General features: G+C 45.4%; 1 protein-coding gene across 4 annotated transcripts in view; it reads right to left on the bottom strand.

Annotated features, from left to right (window-relative positions):
* PPL (periplakin) overlaps window positions 1-27,301 on the bottom strand; it is a 94,670-nt gene that overhangs the window by 37,648 nt on the left and 29,721 nt on the right. Inside the window, exon 1 of one of the 4 annotated variants that reach the window (XM_029576326.1) lies at window positions 12,614-12,694. The exons of 2 other annotated variants lie outside the window; for them this stretch is intronic. The gene's annotated coding sequence lies outside the window, so the exon portion shown is untranslated. Of the gene's footprint in view, window positions 1-12,118; window positions 12,138-12,613; window positions 12,695-27,301 lie in introns of those variants that run through there. One more of the 4 variants, XM_029576327.1, reaches the window with a different exon arrangement.

The following is a 27,301-nucleotide window of genomic DNA, read 5'->3' as shown; positions in this document are numbered from 1 at the left end:
CGGGCCTCATTTGAATAGAGAATTGTGCGCACAGGAGAGTGGCCTGTTCGCCCGCTCTCCCGCGGACTTTACTGTATCGACCCGTAAGTCAGTTAGCAGTTATTAAACCTATCTCCAAACTCCTTACCCTCACCAAACTTCTGGAAAAGTTGGTCTTGATACAATTTACTGAGTTTGAAGAGGACAATCAAACTCTTATATTTATTTCTTTATTTATTTCCTTAATAAATTTATATTCTCAGCAGATTACATCAAAATCAGTATGGCGCTTGTGCTAATCCTAGCACTGAAATGCTGCTGTGGGTCCCCATCAGATTACATCTTGCTGCAGTTCAACCAAGGCAATCCTTTGATATTCTGGTTTCTTTAGACACCTCAGCTGCATTTGATTGCATGGATCATTTCATTCCCCTTGGCCAACTTTGGTCAGTGGGCATCTGAGGTGCCATTTTCTCCTGGTTTCAATCATATCTGTCGAGGCATCGATATAAACAAGGCAGATCATTGAATTTCATTGTGGAAACCCCTTATCAAAGGGGTTCCACAGGGATCCGATTTGTCCTCCATGTTGTTCAACTTGTATTTGATGCCTTTGTGTCACATCATCTCCTCCTTTGTGGAAGAATTTAAAATCTATGCTGATGACATACAAGCTCATTTTTCCAGTCAATGCCCCTACAGCCAAGGTCTGTGAAACTATAACAAATTGCATTCCTGCCATCAAGCAAGATGGCTTAGCACTTATTCTTGCCAAAACCTTTGGCTGAGCAGACAACCACTGCTGTCCAATTTGCCAGTTATGATCGTGGAAGGGATGCCTCTCACGTTTTCCCCTGTCATTCAAGATCTGTTATAATTAGTGAGGTTTGGATGGACCCTTGGACACTGTGGCAGCTGACCACGCCCACTGGGGGAGTCCAGTGAGGGGCCACAGGTCAGGCTCAGCTTAGGACACAAACACAGAGATTGATCTTTTATTAGACAATGTGGTGAAGCCACCAGAGGTGGCAATAGTGAGCAGCAGAAGTAGCCCGGCTGGGCTAGTATCCCTCAGGCACTGGAACAGCGACTCCTCTGGTAGCAGTGCTGTAGTGGAAAGGACTGAGAATAATGAGTTCAGTGGAATATGCACAAAGCCCAGTATGGAGAACCCCAGGATAGGGAGAGCAGGCCCTCGAGGAGCGAGTACCTTATCCCTGAGAGGCTTGAAGGTAATGTACTCACACAGCGGTTCCACGTAGGAGATGGCACTAGGGTTGGAACGGAGGCAGGCCCTCAAGGAGCGAGTACCTGGTTCCAGGGAACAGCTCTGAGGTGAAGATGGTAGTACTCACTGGGGTTGAAGATAGCGAATCCTTCCAGGCAGAAGAGAAGGTAGGAGCAGGCAGCGAGTCAGGGAACATGGGTCCTCGAGGAGCGAGTACCGGTTTCCTGATAGCCCTAGCTTCAAGCTGTAATTAAGTCTGCATTCTTTAAGATTCGGGCTCTCTGTCCCTTAAAAAATATCTCCTACCCATTTCCGATTTCAGAATAGTACTGCGAGCGTTCATCCTGACCACACTAGACTACTGCAATTCCTTATATACAGGGCTGCCAAAGTATATGATAGGGTCTCTTCAATTATTACAAAATGCAGCCGCTCATTTAATTCCCTCCTCCTGCCCTGTCCAGGAACATCTCTCTCCTGCACTTTATTTATTTATTTATTTATTTATTTATTGGTTTTTATATACCGGAAGTTCCTGTATACAATACATATCACTCCGGTTCACATTTAACAGATATAGCTATCGCCGGGTAGGCGGTTTACATGGAACATATCAAATATAATATAATGAACAGAAGAACTATAATACAGTGTAATATATTATATTAAGAAACAACTAAGATCAACTTAGGTAAACTTTGCCAACTTCACTGACTTCCTGTCAAGTACAAGATTCAGTTTAAGTTAGTGACCCTTGTACACAAAACCCTTCACTCTGCCGGGCCAGCTTCTCTAGCTAATAAACTGGTGAGGCATGTCCCTCCACGGTCCCTAAGTTTCGCAGATAAAGATTTACTCATCATTCCTTCTTCTAAAACCCGTCACCTCCAGACAATTTGTACCAGGATTTCTGCAGTCTCTGGTCCCTCCCTGTGGAGTGAGCTACCCACGGAGTTGAGAAATCTCACCGATTACAAATTCTTCAGAAAACAGCTGAAAGCGCATTTCTTTCATTTGCCCTTTTCCTGATGCTTCATGCTCTTCTTTTTAGAGATGTGTTTTATATCACGTTTTGTCTATTGTGTTGTTCTACTTGTAATGTGATATTGTATTACCTACTTGTTTTGCGGTTCACCGTTTAGCTCGGTTTCTCTGATATAGGCAGTATTAAAAATACTCCTTTCAAATAAACAAATAAAATCACCCCTTAAGAGATTTCAAATGATGGTACTATGTATATCAGTATGTGCCCACTATTCCTGGCAGATAGTAGGGCAGGGTGGTCTGATGGGGAATCTTATTAGGATCTCCAGAACCTTTTCTAAGAGCACCACCAGTACCTTCCTCTACCATCCATCAGGATTACACAACACTATTCAGCAAGGCTGCCCGGCCTACCCACAATACAATTCAACTTGAGCAAAATATGGTCAAAGCTTGAGCTACAGTTCCGACAGTTTGGGTAGCATTGTGCAATCAGGAAGTTCTGAACCTGGCTGATGGCAGTATATGGACAGGCTGGCTCCAGCCATTTGCTGCACCATCTTGAAATGTCTAAAGAATAAATACAACTTCAAAAAATCAACTAGAATGCTAGGAATTATTCAGAAAGGAATGGAGACTAAAACTGAATGTCATATTGTCTCTGTATAGATCTATGGTGTGATCACACCTTGAGTATTGTGTGTAGTACTGGTTGCCCCATCTGAAGAAAGATATAGTGGGACTAGAAACCAGTACAGAGAAGGGCAACAACAATGATAAAGGGGATGTAAGGGTTCCCTTATGAGGTTTGGGCTCTCCAGCTTGAAAAGACAACAGGTTTATAAAATCATGAATGGAGTGGAACATGTAAACCTTTCAAACAGCACTAGATCTAGGGGACACTCAATGAAAACTAGCTGGTAGCAGATTTAAAACAAATTGGAGACATTTTCTTTTTTCACTCAACACACAATCAAGGTGTGAAATTTGTTGCCGGAAGATATAGTCAAAGAATTTAGCAAAGCTTGGTTTTAAAAAGGGATTTGGACAAGTTGCAGGAGGAAAAGTCCATAAACAATTATTAACTGGGCGGACTTGGGGAAACCCACTGCTTATTCCTGGGAGTGAGCAACAAGGTAGTGGATCTACCCTTTGGAATCTATGGATACTTTCCAATGACCCAGATTGGCCACTGGCGGAGACAGGATGTTTGGCTCCATGGAGCATTGGTCTCACCCAGTATGGGACATCTTATATTCTTCTGTACAGTTTGGCTCCTTTCATCAGTGAAATCACCACTACACCTTAAAAGGCATCTTGAAAGAAACAACTCTCTCTACACATCAAAAGACCACTACACGGGACAGGCCCTGGGGACTGAGGCAAATGCTGATGTGAACTGAAAGCCTTTTACTAAATAACTACTGGCTCATTTGCGAAACAATTAGAACCACCACAAACCATCTCACAAAGCAGAGGAGCCTCAATGATTCACCTAAACACCCACATTGCTCCCTCTGCCAGGGATATTCACAGCTTCTGTAAAATAAACAGAGATCTGTTTGTAGAACAAAAAATATAAGAACATAAGACTTGCCATACTGGGTCAGACCAAGAGTCCATCAAGCCCAGTATCCAGTTTCCAACAGTGGCCAATCTGAGTCATAAGTATCTGTCAGGATCCCAAGGGGTAGATAGATTCCTAGCTGCTTAGCCCAGGGATAAGAAGTGGATTTCTGCAACTCCACCTTAATAATGGCTAATGGACATTTCCTCCAGGAACTTCTCCACACAATTTTTAAAACTAATAGCTTTCACCATATCCTATTTTGTCTATGTATCTGTGCCAAGCTCATTTCACAGATAAGATCCTTTATTCTATGCCTGTGCGCCTCCTGTGTGTTCTATTCAGTGGCATATCCAGGACTGATTTTTTTTTTGGGGGGGGGGGGGGGGGGGGGGGGGGGGGGCAAGGTCAGCATGGATGGGTAGTAGGCATGTAGGTTTGAGCCCTACTAGTTGTACTCTTATCAATAAATAATACCTTAGAATACCTTAGATTTCTTTGTAGTCTGCAATAGCCATCATGCATCATGGAGTGATGCTTTAAAATATTTTGTTTCAAGTACTCTCCAACATTAAAAATAGCTTATTGATCTGTACTAATTTATATGTATTGCAGTTTATAAATGCGCAATATCATATAAAAAGTAATCATAACCAATCACATAATAAAATAAATATCAATGTATTCTTTTATGAATCCTCTTTCCAAAAATGCAGAATATATCATAACTACAGTAAAACAGCAATAATCATAAGAACTTAAGATTTGCAATAGGTGCAGAGGAGAACTAGGATTGTTCATATTATAACCCATCATGCAAATATATATATATATCCTAGTAACCGGGAGAAAGCAGGACCTGCAGCAAAGTCAGAGGTGCTCTAGGGGCACAAAACCCAGATTTGGTAGAAAAGTTTTTCTTCATAATGAAAAGCTCTTAACAAGGTATTTTCCAAGACGCCGGGGTTTAGGATTATGAACAGATTGCAGTGATCCAGGAAAATGGAGGCAAAGAAAATTTAAATTCTGGGTTAGGGAATCTGGTTATTTTAATCAAAATGTTTTCAAATCATTACAATCCAAATTGCACATTGTGATTCCAAAAGAAGTCTGATCCTTGGAAAATGTCCCTTTGTGGCAATTTAAAGATCATCCCATTTCTACCCCATGCACAACCCCATCAGCAACTGATGAATTCATACAGAGGGGTCATAAATACTGAGAGAGTTAAGTCAAGCCCTCCTTGATTGTGTATTGATTACACTAGTGGCTCCTACTAGGCAAGCCATTTTTGTGATGATTTCAGTAAACTAAGTAAATCTACAGATACCAATGATTACCCAGAAGTCAATGGCACTTACCAAAGACTGTGTCTATTGAGGTCATCAGCCTTAGAATCTAGGGTTCAGAGTATTGAGATTGGAGTGCAGGTTTTACCCTACTAATATTGGAGGACCACTAGCAAAAGGTCATCCTCCAGACCAGACAACAAGGGGTCAACATTCCCTAGATGTGTCATTTGACCCTGCATGGGAAAGGGTGGGACAGTAAAGTAAGATGTAGCCTGTAGTTACAAAACTTGCTTGCCATTTCATCTTTTAAAAAATTACAGGTTGCAGGAATCAAGGGCTAGATTAGTCTCTTTTGCTGGACCTTCAATGTGAAATGCATTACCAAGAGAGCTAAGAGGGGAAGTAAATTATTTAAAATTCAAGAAGTTGAAAACAATGTTTTTTTGGGTGGGTTATGGGAGTGTATAAATAAGTTAAATGGTCAAAGAGTCTCCATCTGCCTATTGTATCTGTCACACCAGCACAGTCCCTATGTTCAAAACCATGCAACTGTATATATGATTATTTTTCTGTCCCAGTTTCAAATATAAAGTATCCTTGCCATTAAAAAAAACCTGACTTACATCTACATAACGGTATGTTTCTCCAGGAAGCATGGAGGTCTCTGCTGCACACACCTGGTTCGGAACAAAACTAGACCAGATTGCTACCAGAAAAACCTACACCTAATACCCTAAGCTTCACTGAGATCTGTCCATTCCATAATGGAAAAAGGGAAAAAAAAAAATGGATAAAGTGCGTAGCTTGCTGGGCAGACTTGATGGGCCGTTTGGTCTTCTTCTGCCGTCATTTCTATGTTTCTATGTAAAAGCAAAGATTGGTTAAAGGCCATGGTTGTTGACATCACCACATCAATCACCTCATCATTTTTATAGTTTTCAATTTGCCAGACATAAATGAAGATTTATCAACACGTGATAGGGCTATAATGTGTGTTAAATGCTGTAAATGGCGCGATATAGCCATATCGCAGCAATATCACACATGGTTTTGCATAAACCTGCCCCTATTATAGTCAGCTGCTTTGCATACATTTGAATAATAAATACAAAGCAGCTAATGCATAGTAAATTCTATGTAAATAAAACACTAGGACTGAGTTTGACATTTTTCAGCCACGCTATTTTATCTATACCTTTTGTAGAAATGTTATTCTAGCGCAGGAGCACCAGAACCCTAACATGGGTCGTGATACTCCCATGCTAGAATTAATGGGTCATGTGGCCTGACATAAACACCCCCCCCCCCCCCCCGCCAATAAATGCAAAAATTCCACTAGGGGTCTTACTAGATACCACGCCCATTCTAGGGCCCCCATTTGGGATGGCCCCACAAAAAAAAGTTTAAAAATAGATAAAAAACACCTCATGGCAAGTCAACTCCCCACCCCCTTCCCAATACAAGATGCCCCTTTAATGAAAACCACCCATCCTCACAAGCTGCCTCCCACTCCCCTAGCCCCTGCCTTTCCATTATAGAAATCCAGGTAGGATCCCTCTCCCCCAACAATAACCCTAGTGGGCTACTGCCCCCAACCTTGATCCCCCCCCAGAGCGCCCATCTTTAAAAATATCATTGGTGGTCAGTGGAGAGCCCTGGCCACTGACCGGCCTTTGCTTCTATAATGTGATGGAGCTTGCAAACTCATTTTCAAAGGGAACCTTCACCACCCCCTCAGTTTTCCTCTGACAGAGTGGACAGCATGTAGACGTACATGCCATGGTCCTTTTCTATCCACGTATTTATTTATTTATTTAAGGTTTTTATATACCGGCAATCATGAGAACATATCTTGCTGGTTTACATGAAACGGGAGTGCATTAAATACATCAAACTAGAACTCAGGTGACCGAAAGTACAGTTACAATTAACAAGGGTGGCAGAACTTGGTGAAGAGGAAGAAAAAGGAAAGAATAAATGGTTAAACGATATACAAGTCACATTACAAGTTATGTACAAATGGCATGATTAATGGCTGAATGTTTTGAGGAGTCCTTGGGTTGTGTCCTTGGATTGTGTCATTAAATTGTGTCTTGGAAAGCTTGCTTGAATAACCAAGTCTTAAGTCTTTTCCTAAAAGTTGGGAGGCAAGGTTCCAGTCTGAGATCTGTGGGCAATGAATTCCACAGAAGGGGGCCAGCTGTGGAGGTGGCGCGATCTCTTAGGGTAATGTGTCTAGTCGTTTTTGCAGGGGGAACTTGGAGTGTGCCTCTATAAACATCTCTGGTAGGTCTTGTCGAGTTGTATACTTGGAGAGGAAATTGAAGATCGAGGGGAAGTGCATTGATGTATAGTTTTGAAAATGATACATATGGTTTTGTACATGATACGGAATTCTGTACCTGGCTGGGATTCTGTACCTGGCTGGGAGCAGGTGTACCTTCTGTACCTGGCTGGGAGCAGGTGTACCTTCTGTACCTGGCTGGGAGCAGGTGCAAAATATACGCTGGAGAACATGCATGGCGATTTGAAAATGAAATAACTGTGCATACATTTCCCCCTGAGGGGAAAAAAAAAAAAGATGGGTTTAGGTTGGGGGAGGGAATGTACTCAGGCTCTTTAGTTAACCTGCCCTAAGGGAAGGGGGCCAATATTTAAATCGCGTTTTTGTGTGTGTAAACATGAGTTTACCTATATAAAATCTTTTGATTACTTCCCTCACAATATCCCTGGATGTCTGCATGTGAGCAAAGTCGTAGCATATGTCTTCTCTGCTTGCAGTCAGTTAGAAACAGCCTGGGGATTAATCTGACTTCAGAAACCTAACGCAGGATCACGCCACTCTGAAAGTCGTCACCGGCTAGGAAAAGGAGTTTAAGAGCTGTAGAGTAGGGCCAGTGGCTGAGAGGCGGGTAAAGAAGGTAGGCGTCAGGCCCCCACCCGCACCCCTCAGGGCTCACCCCTTTCAGTTAATCATTCTTGCGCTACAGAGCCTGAAGAGGTTTTCCCTTCTTCTGCCACTAACAAAATGCACTTCCAGCATCAACATAGCAAAATATATCACTCGGTACATATACTTCTGTCTGGTCTCCATCACGTGCCATCGGGCAGTAAGCAATTTATTCAGCCTCGGCTATAACCATCTTCTTTCATTCAGTTTTGGATTCAATATATTCTTCATATCAAAATGCATATGTTACTCTTGTCAGGATTGGAGTTTTAGTTTCGTACATCTTCAATCAACAAAATGCAAATAAAAGCTTTCTTAAACTCTTAGGGGGCCTACGTATCAAAGGTTTTCTCCCATTTTGTGGCCAAGGGCGCCATTTTAATGAATTTATTTGAAATATTTTAGACAGCCTATTTACAGTACTAAGCAGTTTGCAATGCTTAAGGGGCTGATTTTGGTAAGCCGCTGAGCAGTGTGTGTGTGTCTAAAAATTCTCCTAAATATAGCCGGTTATAACATAGCCAATTAGATTGAAGTTGCCTATCCCTATTCCCACATGCCTAACTTGGCTAGCCAGCCAGCCAGGTTCTCCTGATCCAAGCACGCTCCAGCGAGTGCCCACTTCTGGAACCGTCATATTTAGCTGCTCTCCGGGAGCAGATTTTCAGACTGTCTGTTCCAGCTGTTTTTAACTCCCAATGTTAAGCTAGAAGTTTTGAAACTCTACTCCTTCGTATGTAGGGTCTTTAATTACTACCCACTACCTACATTAATTATCATCCCTTGCCGGTTCCATTCCTTAAATGTACAATTCTCTGTTCTGTACCTTTATTTACAAAAATACACATCACAAACACAGAGACACTAGCACCACATCATAGTTGCCAAACATGTCAACACAGTAAACTATTACGTTCTACCCATGACTTTACTCTTCCATTGTCCATTAGGTTCTTTGCTCCAAACAGTCCGCATAAAGTCCACGATAGACAATGAATTAAAAATAAAATCATTTTGCTCTGTTCTAACATAAAATGGCACTGAAGGAAGGTTCATTTCTGGCTTTCAGCTAGCGTTTGAATGACAAACCAACCAATCAGGAAGCATCTGGAGCCCACTTCCACCAATCAAAGCACTGCCTTTGTAACAGCTGCTTTGTGTTTCGGCTGGTTAGCATTTTTAATAGATAAAAGATGGTAAAACAATAGAAAATGCATGGATTTTTGATTGCTTAACTTTCTAAGTTTGATCATTTTCCAAACAAAATATTGTCTGCTGCTGGGCTAGACAAGAGCGCTACAGGAATATTGGAGGGAGGAACAGTGGCTATGAATCAGGGGAGCCAGGGTTGAAATCCTGCTGGCACTCCTTGTGACCTTGGCCAAGTTGCTTCGCCCTCCATTGCCTCAAGTACAAACTTAGTACCCGATTCGCTAAGGGGCCGATGCAATATTAAATGCGGAAAGCGGGCGCTGACTTTTCAGTGCCCGCTTTCTTAATGCGTGCATGGCGCCCGCAAGGGGTGGGGGCGCCATGCAATAAACAAATTTGGTGACCTTAGCGCCTCCTTGCTAACGCGACCCCGTGGTTACCGCGGTCTGCCGGTTATGAACACCGACGCCGATAAACTCGGCATCGGTTTTCATAATGCAGCCGGCCAGTTATGAAAACAGACGCTGAGCATATCGGCGTCGGTCTTCAAAGCGGCTGGCAGAGTTTTTTTTTTTTCTTTTTTTTAACTTTTAAAAAAGTACAGAAAAGCAGTTTTTTCTGCTTTTCTGTACTTTTTTTTTCCAATGCGCTCAGTATTAACGCTTGCTCCAGGCAGGCGTTAATAGCTGAGCGATAAATGTGCGCCTGAGACGCACATTTATTTTTTTTGCATTGGAGTGAATGAGTTATAGCCTCATTCACATGCATTTGCATATAATGAGCGCTAACTCATTCACTCCGCATCGGACGCGCGTTAAATAGGCGCTAATCCCCCTTTTGCATTAGAGGATGGATTAGCACCTATTTAAGCCGCGTCCGCCTGCAGGTTATGCAGCGCGCTCGCCTGAGCGCACTGTATTGTATCGGCCCCTCAGGGTTTTTCCCATAGACACAAAATGGGAGAAAAGCCTTCATGAACCAGGCCCACAGACTGTGATCCCTTGGGGGACAGAGAAACGCCTATGGTACCTGAATGTAATCCACTTTGAGGTGGCTGAAAGGCGGAATATGAATTTAAATAAATGCAAGTCAAAGCTATAAAAAACAGTGAGACTATCCCAAACAGCGCCAGTTTAATGTTTACAGATACTCTGTTTGTTTTTTTATCAGTCTATTCAAAAGCTCCAGCTTGTTGGGGAAACGCCCACTCCTGCTCTGATGCTATGCCTCCCCTTTCAAGAGAAGGCCATGCATTGAATAGGAGGGTTTAGGAGGTTCCGTTCATCCACTGATCTGCTTGGCCAAAAGCCAACACCACCCAATCATGGAGATCCATGAGCCCCTCAAGCTGATCCTGAAGTTGAGCTGCTGAGAACACACACACACACACACACACAGACACTATTCCTGTCCCTAATCATCATGTGAACAGGCCACAGGCCCTGCCCAAACAACTTTTACCTGCCCCAGGCTGGAAAACTGCCCAAACCTGTCCCTACAACAAGAAGAAGCCCAACCACTGTATCAAAGACCTCATCGTCAAGAGAACCCAAGGCGCTCGGAATGAAAATGACCGCACACTTCAGAGTAAACCTACAAGGACTTCCAAGGGACATGGGTTTCCTCAGCCATTACAAGCTGGAGATTCTCTCCCTCCGTTTTCTCACCTCTTTGCAAATATATTAACCCCCCCCCCCCCCCCCCCATCTCCACTCCACCCCAGCCTCCTTTCTGTTTATAACTCTTTACAGCTTCGGAAACAAATGCCAGAGCCCCACCATTGTCAGGCAATATGGAATTTACTGTATGTTGGGGCAACAACTTCCTTCATTCTGCACCATATAAAGCTAGTATTGTGCCAGAGATGGCCTCTGCCACATGAAACAGCTGTGGCCCTAGTCATCCCGAGAGGGACCCCAGAGAAAGAAGCTCACTCACTCCGACCCATGTTGGACAGCCAGCTGAATTGAAAAGGAGGAGATAATGCACCCCAATCAAAAGTAGACAAAAGGGTTAGAGGAAATATGGAAATTAACTCTGGCAAGGGGCATTTTAGGAACTGCATCCCCTTACCCAGGGCGTGACCCCCATCAGGCCTGCCCTAGCTCCTTCTGCAGCGACCTGATGAAAAGCAGCAGAGCTCTCAAAACGTTAGCCACAAATGTAAAAAGGAATCACCTACAGCTTACTTGCTAACCTCTCTTTCTATGCGTTTCATTTCTGAGAAGAAGAATTTAAAAACTTTTGAAGGTCATTCCCACCCATCGCACTTCTGCTGTGCTAATACTTGTCAGAGCTCTACCTCTTATTCTAAGGAAGTGTGAAATTTAATAAAACAAAATGCAGCTCACTTACAGGGAGACTCAGGACGCTCCACCCCCGACCCAAGCTTAGACAGACAGGGAGACTCAGGGATAAGGAAGGAAGGAAGGAAGGAAGGAAGAACCGAGCGATAGCACTAGGACACAGGTGAGCTTTGAGCCCTGCTGTTATAACAAGTCCCCACAATGTCCCCATAAAATGAGACCCCTGGGTGTGACTGCAGGGGGACTGGCAGCAATCTACCAACCCACTTTACAGATTCCCTCGGGAGCTCTGTATCCTTGAACACTGAGCGCACCACCTAACTACCATACAATGGCAATGCTGAGAACATGACAATGTAAGTTTCACAAAAAAAATAGCCAGTGGCAGTCTGTCTGTCCAGTTCCTCCAGCCCGGCTTTATTCGGTGCAGCTCTTCTCTGGCCCTCTGCCAGCTGGATTCACGGGCTTAATTTCTGGGGCATGGAGCTTACAAATTAGAAGAAATACTGACATGTGAGCTCACTGGCTTTCTAGGTGACCCTGAGCAAGTCACGTTACCTCCCTGTGATTCCGTAAATGACGCTCTCTTTGATCCGGGGAGAGTCACGTTATCTCCCTGCGTCACTGACTCTCTGTGCGACCCTGAATCAGTCACTTTACCTCCGTCAGTAAGCTGCTTTCCTTCCCCATGCACTGGTCACTGACTCTCTGTGTCACCCTGCTCTGCCTCCCTGTGCGACCCTGACTCAGTCACTTTACCTCCGTCAGTAAGCTGCTTTACTTCCCCATGCACTGGTCACTGACTCTCTGTGTCACCCTGCTCTGCCTCCCTGTGCGACCCTGACTCAGTCACTTTACCTCCGTCAGTAAGCTGCTTTACTTCCCCATGCACTGGTCACTGACTCTCTGTGTCACCCTGCTCTGCCTCCCTGTGCGACCCTGACTCAGTCACTTTACCTCCGTCAGTAAGCTGCTTTCCTTCCCCATGCACTGGTCACTGACTCTCTGTGTCACCCTGCTCTGCCTCCCTGTGCGACCCTGACTCAGTCACTTTACCTCCGTCAGTAAGCTGCTTTCCTTCCCCATGCACTGGTCACTGACTCTCTGTGTCACCCTGCTCTGCCTCCCTGTGCGACCCTGAATCAGTCACTTTACCTCCGTCAGTAAGCTGCTTTCCTTCCCCATGCACTGGTCACTGACTCTAGCCATTCCTGCTGCCATCAGCTCCTCTCACTCCCGTGCTGGTCAGATGGTCAGCTCAGTTGTTGGACCGGTGTGAGAAGAGGAGGAGCCCACGCCAGCAGGAGCTGCTTAGAAAGCCCGACTGCCAATCCCTCTCTCCTGCCTCTCACCACTCCCCAAATAAGAGAGCCTGGGATGGTTGCCCTGGTTCGGGCCCCCTCAAAGGTTGGCCCTGCTCCTGGCCTCAGGATTGTTGCTACAATGACCAGACTAGGAGGAGGAGGAGGATGGGGTGGGGGGAATCCTTGGCTTGCTGGGAATGAAGGCTCCTGGGACGAGGATCCTAGCGCTGGTTCTGATTAGGCTGGAAGGAGGAGAAAGGAGAAACTATGGGCCCAAAAAACCCTTAATACACCCCCAGCTTACAGAAAGCAGAGTCATGGAGAGTACAATTTAATAGTAGTGGTTCTGTTACCTGAACTTTCTTTTAAAAAAAAAAAAGAGGCTCACAAACTAATCTAACAAAAAAACTTTCCCAAAAGCCATAAACCTTGAATTAGTTCATGCATCTGCTCCTGGCAGAGCTGTGCAAGACGACCGAGCCTTCAGAAAACCTCTGCAGATTCCCTGCCGCCTCCCCTTGGGGCGAGCGGTACCAGAGGTCGGGAAAGCAGATTTTTCTGTATCCTGGCTGCCGTCCTCTTGCAGGATCAAGGCTCGGACCCCGAGCAGCCGAGAAACGACGGGGACTAGCGGGCATGGTTCTCATTAAACGTGTTTTCCAGCTTTTGCATGGTGAGCGCTTGGTGCTGTTTGTTTGCAAGTTGCCTAATTGAAAACACAACTCTGCGGGGGGAGGGGAAATGAAGAAAGGAGGCCCGGGTCACGCCCCCTCCGGAGCAGGTATTTCTGGAATGCGGAGGCTGGGGATCACGCCCTGCGCTGCCATCCTGCTCTGCAGCTTCATGGAAACCCCCCCTGCCAGGTTGCACCCGGCTGCAGCATTTCTCCCAGAAATCCCTGCTGGACTCCAAAGCATTCTTCAGGGCTAACCTTACTCAGGTATGTAAGATGGGTTTTAGCGCCAAAAAAATAAACCCCCCATGCTAAGAAACCCAGGGCATGCCTAGCACAGCTGCATGCAAAATCCCACCTACAAGAAGAGGTTAGCTATTCCCCAGCCATGCAGGGAGGTGCCTTAAAGGGAAGACAGCTTAAAGCACATTTTCTTAACTGCTGCAAATTTAACTTCTGGGCCAGAGCAGGAGTAAAACTTAACTCATGTTTCTGGTGGCCATGTTATACTATTGCCCAGTGTGGTAGTGGCTAGCTGCTTCTATCCAACCGGACACAGCAATAGAATAATTTTGGCCACCAGAAATGTGAATTTACTCCACCTTGGACCCAGGAATTTAATTTCCAGTGAAAGCTTTTGAGGCAGGCGCCTACAGCGGCACCGTGCAGCCCGACTCTGGCCCTCCCACCAGCTGTAAGTGCCCACTCCAGAGAGCAAAGTCTTGCAAGGAATGGCAAATAAAATCAATGCATAGGCTCTCTGGGGCAGGCACCTAGCGCTAACAAACCATAAACTCTCCAGGGGGGAACCGGCAGCTGAACAGGAGACTAAGTTTGGATGCTTAGCACCAAAGTGCAGACTGTTCCACTGGCAGGGGAAAAGAAAAACTGATACTTCACGCATATCCAGCATAACTTCAACGGCAGGGGAGAAGAAAAAAGGATTCACACTCACAAAGCGGGGAGTAGCTGGCTGGTTACGGCGGTTACTACCCCAAACCAAATGTGCCTGATACTTCACTTTCGATGCATATCCAGCATAGCTCCCTGCTTCAACGGCAGGGGAGAAGATAAACAACCAATAAGGGCTGTATAACATAATCTGGGTAAAAACAAATAAGCATGGGTGTAGCTTGCTTATTGCGGCGGTTACTACCCCTACTACCTCTAACTAATCAAACTAGATATTTCACTTGGATGCAGCTCCATCACCGCTCTCTACATTAATGGCGGGGGTGGAAGGGAATTAGAACCAAGAGCTAAGAGAAACAGATAAGTATGAGAGAAAAAATGAGGGAAGCTTGCTGGGCAGACCGGATGGGCCATTTGGTCTTCTTCTGCCGTCATTTCTATGTTTCTATGTTTCTATGACGGTGCCCGTCCCACAGAGTTTAGGCTTTCATTTTTCTTTCCATGCTTTGCCAAAATGGCAATGCATAGGAGATTGGTGCTTTGCATCTCAACCTGTGAGTACATTCTCTCATTCAAGGCCATTCTGACAAGGAATGACAAGTGAAATAAAAGAACAAGCTCTCTGGGAAGGCCCCTACAGCTAGATGAACAAAGCATATTTATCTGGTTACCTTAACTGGATAAGTGCCGACATTCAGACATTCGTTAAGTTAACCGAATAAGTTAGACCTGCTCGATAACAGGTCTAAAGTTAACTTGTCCGGGTACATTCAGCGGCATCGTTATCTCTTCTAAGATAGCCAGGTAAGTTATATCCGGCTAATTTAGACAGCAGGATATCTTTGAATATTGGATTCAGGCTGTCTAGCTGGGCACCAATAGCTAAACAGTATACACTTTAGCACTGTACACGCACAGTTCAGGAAAACAAAGAAAACCTGTGACTGGTGCCTGCCTCAGAGAGCTTATGTTGGATAACTCCTGGGTCTGAGGTGGAGTAAGCTCACATTTCTGGTGGCCAGTGTTATCTATTGCTGTGCCCAGTGTGGTGCTCCACCTCAGGTCCAGGAAAGACTTACATTTTCAATATAAGCTCTCTGGGAGGGGACCTACAGCTGAACAGCCAAGTTGGGATGCACAACACGAAAGTGAAGGTGCCTTCCCCAGAGAGCTTACATTTTGTTTAGCTGTAGGTGAAAGCCCCAGAGAGCTTACATTGGAAATGTAACCCCTTCTTTGGTCTGACGTAGATTAAATTCACATTTCCAGTGACCAAAAAGCCATTCTATTGCTGTGCCCAGTGTGGTAGAAAAAGCTAGACACTATCAAATGGGCATAACAACAGAATGCATCAGCCACTAGAAATATGAGTTAACGTTTACTCCTCTTCAAGCCAAGGAGTGAACAAACCCCCAAGTGCTTGAAGTTGGAAAGAGTGTGACCAAAATGGCCTTGCATGCAAGGCTGGCATCCCAAGTTGGGCACAATCTCACATGCAAGGACATGTGAGCAAGGCATGCCAAGTGAAATCAAAGGGTAAGCTCTCTGGAATGGGCAACTACAGCTATTAGGGATGCACAGCACCAAAGTGTGTACTGTGCGGCTGTAGGTGCCCGCCTTAGAGAGCTTACCCTTTGATTTCACTTGGCACCTGACTGCCCGAGGGTGAATGTCTGAGACATATTGGGGGGGGTAGACAAGTGATGTTCAACTTGCAGGAGGGAGGGCTCAATACTGGAAGAGCGTAAAGAGGAACTCCTGCAATGTGTTCAGCCCATATACAAAATGTTACACGACAGAGTACAGCGAGATCCCACAGGCAAGTCAAGATAATTGGACTGTGGTGTCAAAGGTCAAGATGCATCAATGCATAACACAGTGGGTCAGATACCCAATTCCCCTCATTTTGTAACATGAAAGCTTCCTATGACAGCCACCTCTATAGACAAAGACGACATACAAATAACTCCTTACACCAATCGTCACACACGTGAAACTCATTAAATGGTCTGTTCTTAATCAAACGGGAAAACGGAACAGAGACAGCGACCAACTGGAAACTGTGGTACGCCACATCGTTGTGGCTTTAGCCTGCTTATAAACTTACAAACAAGAAGCAAAATATGCCCAGCGTTAGCCCCCGAAGGGAAACACAGAAACTAAAAGCACCACTTCTTTGTCTCTGGAAAATAAAATGTTACTAAAAAAGCTGGGACTGGAGACTAGGAAAGGTGACGATCAGGAACCCAGCTTGCATTTTATGCAAAATTAATTAGCTCTGAATTTAGGGCCCGATATATGAAGCTTCTCCCCACCTCTCGGAGTCAATCGGGGCCTCAGTAAATTGGTTACGTTGCTAAAGTACAGTCTATCTGCACTGGTAGTTAACAACAGTACCAGTAGCTAATTTACAGGGAGTATTTTAAGATTCCTGTGGCATGGCAGTTTCTGGTACTTCAGCTTTCACTCAGGCCGATACAGTAAAGTCCACGGGAGAGCGGGCGAATGCCCGCTATCCGGCGCGCGCACAGGCCACTCTCCTGTGCTCGCGATTCACTATGCAAATTAGGCCCGGCGGTAAAAATAGGCAAAAGGAGGCACTAGGGACACTAGCGCATCCCTAGCGCCTCCTTTTGGACCGGAGAGGCGGCTGTCAAAGGGTTTGACAGCCGACGCTCAATTTTGCCGGCGTCGGTTCTCAAGCCCGTTGACAGCCACGGGTTCGGAAACCGGACGCTGGCAAAATTGAGCATCCGGTTTTCGATCCACGGGCCGACTTCAAATTTTTCTTTTTTTTTTTACTTTTGGTAACTTTCGGGACCTCCGACTTAATATCGCCATGATATTAAGTCGGAGGGTGCACAGAAAAGCAGTTTTTACTGCTTTTCTGTGCACTTTCCCGGTGCCCGAAGAAATTTGCAATTTCCCGGTGCCCGAAGAAATTTCTGAAAGCAAAATGTGCGGCTTGGCTGCACATTTTGTTTTCTGAATCGCGCAGGAATACCTAATAGCGCCGCAACATGCACTTGCATGTTGCGGCGCTATTAGGTTCAGGGGGTTGGACGCGCGTTTTCGGCCCCTTACTGAATAAGGGGTAACACTAGCGCATTGAAAATGCGTGTCCAATAGAGGGTTAACAGTGCGCTCCGTCGGAGCACACTGTACTTTAATTGGCCCGACTGTGAGCTGAGGTAGCCACACCTGAACAGGTAAGAAAGCCTTGTTGGTGCTTCAAGACCCCAGAAGCTCCAAGATGGGCTCGGCAGCATCCGGAACAATAGGAGAAATAAAAAAAAAAGGCTCTGCAATTTAGAAGTTATGGCATACAGAGGCACCTTATAGCGCAGTCATGTGAGGAAGCCTTCCCACTGTGTAAATGTATTGAAGCAGCGAAGCTGAAATTTCTCTTTCAGCAGTAACTTTTACTTCCATGGAGCCAGTGCACATGAGGCTGGAGGCACCACAGTGACAAACGGGTTATTGAGGCATCAGCTTTTCAGGACAAGAGCCCACATCATCAGATGCAAGGGCGCATAGCTAAGTGTGGGCGGAGGAGGGTTAAGTGACTTGCTCAAGGTCAGGGAAGAGGGGAAGGAAATAAGGTCTCCAGGTCCCTACTCCTCCAACCACCATAATAGCCAACACGATCTGTCAGGCTGTGTTTAATAGTCTATGAGGCCTAATGTAGAAAGTTGTCTTCCATATATCTGTGCAAGAGAACCACAAAGTAAAGCTGAATGCTTCCAAGAAAGCAAGTGGTGCCTCACTTATTTATTTCCATAATAAGCACCCACACTGTAGAATCACTAGATTTAAAATCTACTTTCTGAAAAAAAATTATTTAAAATTACTTGTATTCTGCTTATATTACAAAAATCTCTTCTATCCTAAAAATCTTAATGTACCAGAGCAGTTTAGCTACACATGATTGATTTATTTATTTATTATTTTTGTTATACCGAGTTTCATGATAGGCATCACATCAACCCGGTTTACAAATAACAATGTGTGTAAAGTATAGCGTAACGTAATAAATATTTCCAATAGAACTGTGAACTTTAAATACAGAGAATCAATTAAAAGGTGTGAGAAAGTTACAATAAAACAGGGAAAATAAACTTGGAACTGGAAGAGGGGAGAGGTTAAACAATGCAATATTTACATTTCATACAATTAAAGTAATAGTAATGTAATAGTAATAGTAATGATTTGTACCAGAAATCTGAGTAAACCATGCCAGGTGAATAATTATATAAAGAATACACAGCCAAGAATAATCATTCCATTGTTCCTGCATTGTGATGCAGCTCTGACTTACGTTCTCTTTCCATTTCATGTAACATCTGGATATTGAGCACAACTGCAGTTTAGGGACCATTCAGTAGAACGAGTTTACAGCCAGCACGTGGAGGCCAGTTTCTAGCGTCTGCGTAGCTGCTCTCTGGCTATGCATTTTCATCAGCAGTCTGCATCAGCCAACAGACAGCTGTGCAAATTGTGCCACTCGCTCCCTTGACGTTTTCAGCCTCCTTGCTGACATTCAGTTGTGGTGCCAACAGCTTGCAAGATCCTCTCCCAAAAGTACATGAAGGGATACATTTTCAAAGGCTTAGTCAAAATCTACCTGTGTACAACAGAGAGTAAGGTGAGCAGATCTGCTGAATGCCCATTGGTGGATCCAGTGTAGGTCGTGCATAATTTTACAATACATGCACTATTAGGTGTGTTAAAAGAGATAGTCGCAGGCATCACTGGAAGCCTGTGTACATACATCTAAATTAAAAAAAAAAAAAAAGAGAGAGAGAGATGTCCACACCTAGGAGCTGTGTTGCTAACACCCCGGTTCAAAACCATGCAAGTTGCGCACCTACTTTTGGCCGTATGGCAGGCAGATATTCAAAGGCTCTACGCAGGCTCCTTGTTTCTGAAGATCAGCTGTGTTTGTGTGGGCTGAAAGTGCACAGATACACTGCCACTTGGGTGTCCTACTGAAACTTTTCCCAGGAGTGAGCAAAGCATCAGACTGACTGCTCGGAGCAGACTCTGTTTTATAACAGGGCTCTCATCAATTCTAACCCTTTGCAAGGGGCTGAGTGCCCTTCAAGGTCACTATGTTAATGTTACAGAGACAAAGCGCCTGGTGCTGGGGGGGGCTGGGAGCTGGTAAGATGGTTGTCCTTACAAAGAATGAGCCCCCGATAGCTCAAAAAGGAGCATAAGAAGCCACTCTCAGAAGATGCAGCCCTTCCTTCTAAAAGTCTTCAGCCCTGGCTCCAGGTGCTACACTCCAGCCTCTGACTGGGCCAACTGAGCAGAAGATCCTGGGGCAGGGAGGCTCTTTGACCACCCAATGCAACCAGGGATGAAGCAAAAAGTTACCACCCTGCACAAACGCCCGGGCTGCTGGTGGTAACAGCACTCTTTTGGTGGAAAGGATGAGACACAGCTCTGTCTTTAGCACTCTACATGGAATGGATGGGGCGGAAGAACCGGTGAAGCACCGAGTGCCTTAATGCTTGTTTGAAAGTTACGTCAGAAGTTTTGGGTTTTTTTTTTTCTGTTTTCCCCATTGACTGCTGAACATTCCATAAGCTTGGATCGTCCCATGCTGCATCTTCTCAGCTCCAATCAGATTATTCCGTTCTCCCCGTCCCATGCTGTAAAGCAGCTGCGATGGATACCTTTTCATCTGCTTTAAGATTCCCAGGGGTAAGGTTTCTTTTATCCTTCCTCAGACCTCACTTTGCCAGCATTTCTTCCCTGCCCGAGACAAACCAAGCTTGCAGCTCACAGAAGCAACAGTGTCTCTGTGCTGCCCCACACTTACAGGGCAGGTAGCAGGGCTTTATTACTGCACTAATAACCCTATCAGCATCTACCATGAATGAAACCACATGTCAGCTCTTAGCCTAAGCTTTATAGCAGGGTTCTGTAAGAGCCAGGGAGTTCTACCTAGCATTGCAGGATTGGAGTGAGAGAAGGTGAACAGAACCAGCCCAGAACCCTACATTTGTCTCAATACCCAGAAAACTTGGTGGCAGCTCACAGCTCTCATTTTGGCTCAACTTGCCCATCCCCACATGGGATGAGCCAAAGATAACATGAGCCATTAAGTTTCATTCTCAGGCTGAAATAAAAGCACCATCAGCTACAAAGGATTGGAGTGGAATTACTTCTGTTTTGACAGAACTGTAGCTAAGCCCAAGGACCAACCACCACCATTCCATAGGCTTTAGTTCAGTGATATTCACTAGGGATGTGCATTCGTTGCTCCATTTGTTTCATTTATTTCGTAGGGATGTGAATTGTTTTTCTAACGAATTGAAATATCGTACGATATTTCTAAATTCGTTAATATATCTGGTAAAAAAAAGAAATGATCACCTCCCCCCCCCCCCCCCAAATTTTCGTAAAAATCATTTTTCGGGTTAGCGCGTGCTAATGAAAACCCGTTTATTTTTGTTATTTTTTTGTTACTTTTTGCTATTTTTGTTAGTGCACACTAACCCGAAAAACGATTTTTCACTAAAAAAAATAATGGGGATCCACGGGAAAACAAGATTTTCCCACGGCCAGACGAACCCGAAAGTGGGAACGATCGGGCACCCGATTCACATCCCTATTATTTCGGCGGTACGTGCATATCTCACGAATGGATAGTAGGCATGCAAAACAGATGGTGTGCACCTATATAGTCGGCCGTAGATGTTTGCGCAAACCATTCAAATGAAGCAATGAATGCACATCCCTAGCATTCACTTCCAGTCCTCAAGGGCCGCAAATGTAGCAAGTTTTCAGGATATCCCTAATAAATATGCATGAGAGATTTGCTTACAATTGGGACAGTATGTTTGCAAATCTCTCTCATTCATATTCATTATGAAGCAGTTTGCAGCCCTCAAGGACTGGAAATAAAAATACTCCTACTCAGATGTGATTTTCCTCTGCTGCATTATAAAGTTGCATTTCAAAGTCAATTTAAAAACTCAGCATGGCAACAGTGCGACCCATCAGTTTGTTTAGCAGGGTTACAGTGTTCGTTGCTCACAAAAACCTCTGAAAGCATGGGAAAGTAACTATTTACTGTAAAAGGACACCGTCTCCTTCTGATCATTTAAATGACTATTTCATATCTCAGATCCCAGGCTTAGGCAGGTTGACAAAATACTTACAAGGAGTAGGGGCAGGAGGAAATTTAAACTTAGCTAAGGAACACAGCAAAGAAATGGTTAATCTGCAAGGGGTTATATGATGGGAGCTCTCTCCTGCGTGCACGTACTGTTCTAGAAGCTGTGGAAATGAAACAAGACGCCCCAATGGACCGGCGAGGCCTAGCAGTTGGGTGCTCCGGTTTCTTGCTCCTATTCACCATTTCTCCTTCCTAAAGCGCTGACTCTCAGGGTAGGGCTGTGCTGTTTTGGTTGGCTTTCCTAGCTGTGAATAGTTGACTTTAAGCTGCTCCCATCCTTGCACAGGCAAACATGGAAAGTATCCGTAGGCGTTTTCCTCAATGAGTTATTACTGACTCTTTCTGTACTGCATGTTATGATTCGTTAGAGCTGAAAAGAGGAGTTTACAGCAGATTGTTTCCATAGATACCGAACAGGAGAAAGCCCATTTGGACCTGTTTGGTATATTCTGCATGGCTGTGCTAGTGGAGACGCTACTCCATGTCAATGTCAGTTTTTCTTACAGTTCCTGGTTCTGTTGAACTCAAATCCCAGGTCATCATAGTCCTGCATTTTAAACAAACTGCTAGCACCTGTATTGCATTAGGACATAAGGGCCAGACATCCTCTAAATATATGGAGCGACAATGTTTTCCTGGGTGACCGTATACTTCTGCAGGCTCGTTTAGAAAACGCTCTTGTAGATACTCCAGCCATGGAGCTGCACAGTTAACAAGCTCCAAAAACAGCCATCTGTTTTTGGAGTGTTTCAATTACGCCTTCCCAGCATCTAAATATGTGGTCTGGAAAGAAGGTCTACTCTCTGTTAAGCATCTTACAGGGGGGCAATAAACCAAAACCAGAAATTCCTGGAGGAATCGTCAGCTCCAAGAAAGAAGATGACTAGAATACGGACACAGTGCCCTATGGTTCAAAGCCAGCTCCAGCTAAAGCTGGCCCAGAGTATATTATAAACTGCTAAAATTCAATGAAGCAGTGCCCAGAAAAACTATAATATTTATATCCTCAAGTACCTCTCAGAAATTACCTAAAAAGCACCTGTATTTTGGGTCTGGCTACTGGAGTCAGCCCCTGGGTCCTGCTGCCCATTTGATGCATCATCCAGTCTCATTCTAATCGCATCTTCCGCAAGAGAAGATCACTCTCGCCAAGTCACAGAGTCCCTGGAAGCCGGCTTGGGTCTCTGGCCTTCCTTCCAAGCACCTGTACTCTGAGAAAGAGATTCCCAGCATGCATAGGGAAAAGGGATAGAGATGTAATGGATTGGTAAGACCAGCTCTGGCGACAGGGGATGAGTGTGCAGCTCTGTGATTGCTAACGTGCCTTCAATGGAGGTGTCCTACAGGAATGGAGTAGTAGGGTGCGAATTCTAGTAACTGTATTGGTCCTGAAGAAAACTGAATGCCTTAGAGGTTCCAATACCTTTGACTGGATCAATGTAAGTAGTTGACAGAGATGATGATGCACCCAACCTCTGGATACCTCACAAGTCCCTCCTATGTCAGGGAGGCAGAATAAACTACTGGCAAGTGACTGTGGGGTGGGGGTGGAGGTGGGGATGGGGGGTGCGATTTTAAAAATGGGAAGTCAACTTTGGCCATGAGACTTTTCTGATGGGAGGGGTACAGATTTGTGTAGCTCCTTCTAACATCACTATAGAGACTCTGCTGTAGGTCAGATGATGTTATTGTTTTTACTCTTGTTGTAAACTGCCTTGGGCAGGTTTTGTAAATCTGATAGTTGTGGTATATAAATAATCAATGAAATGAAAAATGATTTAAAGAAAAAACTCTTCCAGTTTAGAAAGCAATGTAGACTCTCAACAGAAGGACATCAGTTCTATTACGGCCGATGTACTTAGGGGCAATATAACACCTTTCTGGATTGGGGAGGGTGGGAAAAAAAATGTCTGCCCTGCCCCATACCCCCCAAGCTGATTGGGTCATGGCCCACTCCATTCTGCCCCCTATGGATGTAGCTAAACTCCAAGGCCGATCAATCCTTTAAATTGGCAGTTAATGATAATTTAACTAATTCGAGAAGAGTGGAGTTTATTCAAACTTCTCTCTGCTCAAGAAATATTCAAATAGCTCTTTCTCCCATGGGTAAATGCTATTTCAGGTATGGAATTGTTTAAAAACGGAATTTGTCAATGCCATGGGAAAATCCACCTCCCCTTTCCAAAGCAGGCTCCTCCTCCCCCCCCCCCCCCCCCATAGCTCCTGCAGCACAAGCCGTCCCACTTACGCAGGCACCGGAGACGGCCACTGATGCCTCCACAGCACAAGCCGTCCCACTGACGCAGGCACCGGAGACGGCCACTGATGCCTCCACAGTACAAGCCGTCCCACTTATGCAGGCACTGGAGATGGCCACTGATGCCTCCTCAGCACAAGCCGTCCCACTGACGCAGGCACCGGAGACGGCCACTGATGCCTCCACAGTACAAGCCGTCCCACTTATGCAGGCACTGGAGACGGCCACTGATGCCTCCTCAGCACAAGCCGTCCCACTTACACAGGCACTGGAGATGGCCACTGATGCCTCCACTTCCCTGGCTACATTGTTGATTACGTGCGTTTTGCAGCCTGATAAGCAATGAGTTATGTAATCTTTTTTTGCATTTGGCACTATGTTCAGTCCTTTTGAAGTTGGGCACTACTTTTTCATTGCAGCACCCTGCCAAGTACAGAGTTATACATGAATGTGTGGAATATATTTTCTTGGGACCTGACCCGACTATCTGATATTCTTTCTTTAAAAAAAAAAAAAAAAAAAAAAAAAAAGCTCCACCTCCTGACTACCCCTCTGAGTGACATAAGTTCTGCCTGGGTTCAACTGCATATTGTTTTATTTACTCTTTTTTTTTTTTTTTGTAATATTTGGTATAGACAAATACAGGGTGGCCCATGGGAAAGCAGCCTGCCTCCCGGCACTGGTATTGGAAGGGAGGCTGCTTTTCCATGGGCCACCCTGTATAATGGTTTGGTTAGGTCCCCAACAATTCCTTGGTCTCTGTCTCCTCCAATGTTGAGGAACACTAGTCAATATGTAATTTTGTTCAGAAACAACACCCAGATTGATAACTTTTTTTACATTGTACTGGTAATAATAATAAATAGAAAGTTGTTTGTTTTTTTTTTTTTAAAGGCTGTGTAGGTATAGTAAATAGGTACACACAAGGAATGTACCCATTTTTAAATCATCCCAAAGGTCATGCCTTCCAAGTATAGTGGCAACACACAGTTCTGGTAATAAACAGGACAGCAAGGGCAGTGGATGCCTACGGCGCTACAGTTTTGGGGGGCAGGAGCGAACTGGCGTCAACTAGGCTCTAGTCTTGCTGGAGCGGCAGGAGCTTATCAAGGTGCACCCAGCCTCTTCCCTCTGCCTCCCTCGTTCTGCCAGCTTTCTCCCCCATGGCGGCGGCTTTCAGCGGTGCCACCGCCGAGCTTCACGTCTGGGTTCACGGCAGCGCTGAAACCACCAGCCACCGTGATGGATATTTAGGTTTTAACTGCCCCCCTCGGCACTGCGGATGCAAACGGCAAGAGGGGAGGGGGGGGGGGAGAGGGGGCCGCGTTAGCGAGCAGAGCCCAAGTTTCTTTGCTCTCTGCTATGGGGGTCCAGTCTCGCCCTGCCCCACCCCCGACTCCTCCGGGGAGGGGAGGGTTGGAGAAAGAGGCAGAGGGCTGTTCTCTGCCCAGTGAAATTCAGAGCAGCTGGGAGGCAATAAATGGCATGAAATAGGTAGCTGAATAAACAACTTCTCAAGGTACAAAGGTCCCGGCGGCAGCGGATAGCAAATAGACTGTTCGCATTTACGGTTCCAGTCATGTGGAACGATCTACCACAAGATCTTTAGGGGAGAAAAGGAGATTTTGAGGTGTCGAAAGAAATTAAAAACATGGCTCATGTCAGTGGCCTGGTGAGTGACTTAACAAAAGGAGAATATTGTCAGGTAATACCGGTCTGTTGAGTGACTTGTTTTATTGTATATTGTTTTAATGAACAGATTACGTTGTAGATGGCTTTGAGAGATGTGTTTGGGAAGGCGATTAAGAAGTAATTTTTAAATACATAAGTAAGTCTTCCGCCAGCCCCCTAACCCCAGAGGCACAGGCCTAGCGGGCCTCATGACAAATCCAAGCCTGGCTGGCCGCAACTTCCGGGACCTCCCCTGCGGCAGCAGGAGCCAGCAGACGTGCTCCTGGCTGCTTCCTGAGCACACTCGGGATCCTGGGGCTGGGGAGAGAGGAAGAGAAGTGATCCTGGGCAGGCCCAGGGGAGATGGGGCGGAAGTTTCCACGAGGGCATCTAATATCCTTGCACCAGCCCTGGCCGCACTCCCCCCCACTTGACTATGGCAGAGTCCAGGGAGTTGTTTACACACACACACACACACACACACACACACACACACACACAGAATGCCAGCGGGTCCAATGAATATTTTCTGCTGATGCTGCAGGTTCTCATGACGAGAATACCCCCCAGTTGTTAGTGAAGTGGCTTTCATCTAGAGCAGGTAGCAGCTTGCACCAGGCATTCCCTTCCAGCAGCTGCTCTGCATCAGAAATTCAAAGGGCGGAAGCCATGCAGCGGCAGGCTGCCCTCACTCGCATCCACGGGAGCCACAGTTTCAAAACTGTTCTGGGTGCTGCTGGATTCAATACCAAACTCATCCTTCCCTGGTCACAGCGAAGGGGGTTTGCTCGATTCGGAGGGGGGCTGGGGCCTGCACTGCACCCACGGAGCTGGCACCTGTGCGCGTATCTATGATCAGGCAAACGTCCAGCTCCATGGCAAAAAGAAAAAAAAAAAACAAAACCCGAAGGAAAGCGGCCAATTCTCTCCGGAACCGATAGGTTCCATCAGATTCGGGGCTCACCGTGAGTGGATAGGGGTGCGAGTAAGTAGGGCGTGGTTATAGGATCCTTTAGGAACTGTAGTTTTGGTAGCAAGACTTTTTTTTTTTTTTTTTTTACACTTGCGTGCAGTCCCACACTGCCAGGATTCACTCTGTACCAAAGCAGAGTGGGACCAGAAAGGCCTGGCCAATTGCGGATTATTTATTCTATTTAATTTAGATTTATATTCCGCTTTTCACACTTTATTCAGCGCTTCAAAGTGGATTACATTCAGGTACTGGAGGTATTTCCCTATCCCCAGAGGGCTTACAATCTAAGTCTGTACCTCAGGCAATGGAGGAGGGTAAAGTGACTTGTCCAAGGTCACAAGGAGTGACAGCAGGACTCAAATGCTGGTCTCCTGGTTCGTAGCCACTGCTCTAACCACTAGGCTACTCCATCCTATAGAATTATCAGAGTAATGATCTTCAGGAGGCAGAGGGTTAAACCCAGAAATACTTCTGCCCCCAATCCAGTCTCTGCTGTGGGGGCTAAGGGTGTTACTCCGTTATCCACCTCAGATATAAACCCACAGCCTCCATGCTACCTCCAGTGAGCAAACCCAGATCAACTCCTCCTCATTAAGGGGCCCCTGTGCTAATAACTTTTCCCCATAGACACATACCTGGCCCAAAGATAGCCACTAGCTGGGTTATCAACAGCGCACGCAAGGATCGTGGGGGGGGGATGGTACTCTCCTTTCGGGAATAAAACCTAGTCTTTCAATCCTTGGACCATTTACTCTTTATCTGCCATCACTGCTCTGTTGCTATGCATATTTATTTTTGAAGGCTTGGAATTTTCAGGAAGGATGACGGTGAGAAAGGTGGGCCATGCAGGAGGCCAAATGGCAT

This window comes from Rhinatrema bivittatum, chromosome 14 (genome assembly GCF_901001135.1).
Source record: "Rhinatrema bivittatum chromosome 14, aRhiBiv1.1, whole genome shotgun sequence".
NCBI lineage: Eukaryota > Metazoa > Chordata > Amphibia > Gymnophiona > Rhinatrematidae > Rhinatrema > Rhinatrema bivittatum.
Note: the sequence above shows the minus strand (reverse complement) of the source record. Positions and strands in the feature narration are given on the sequence as shown.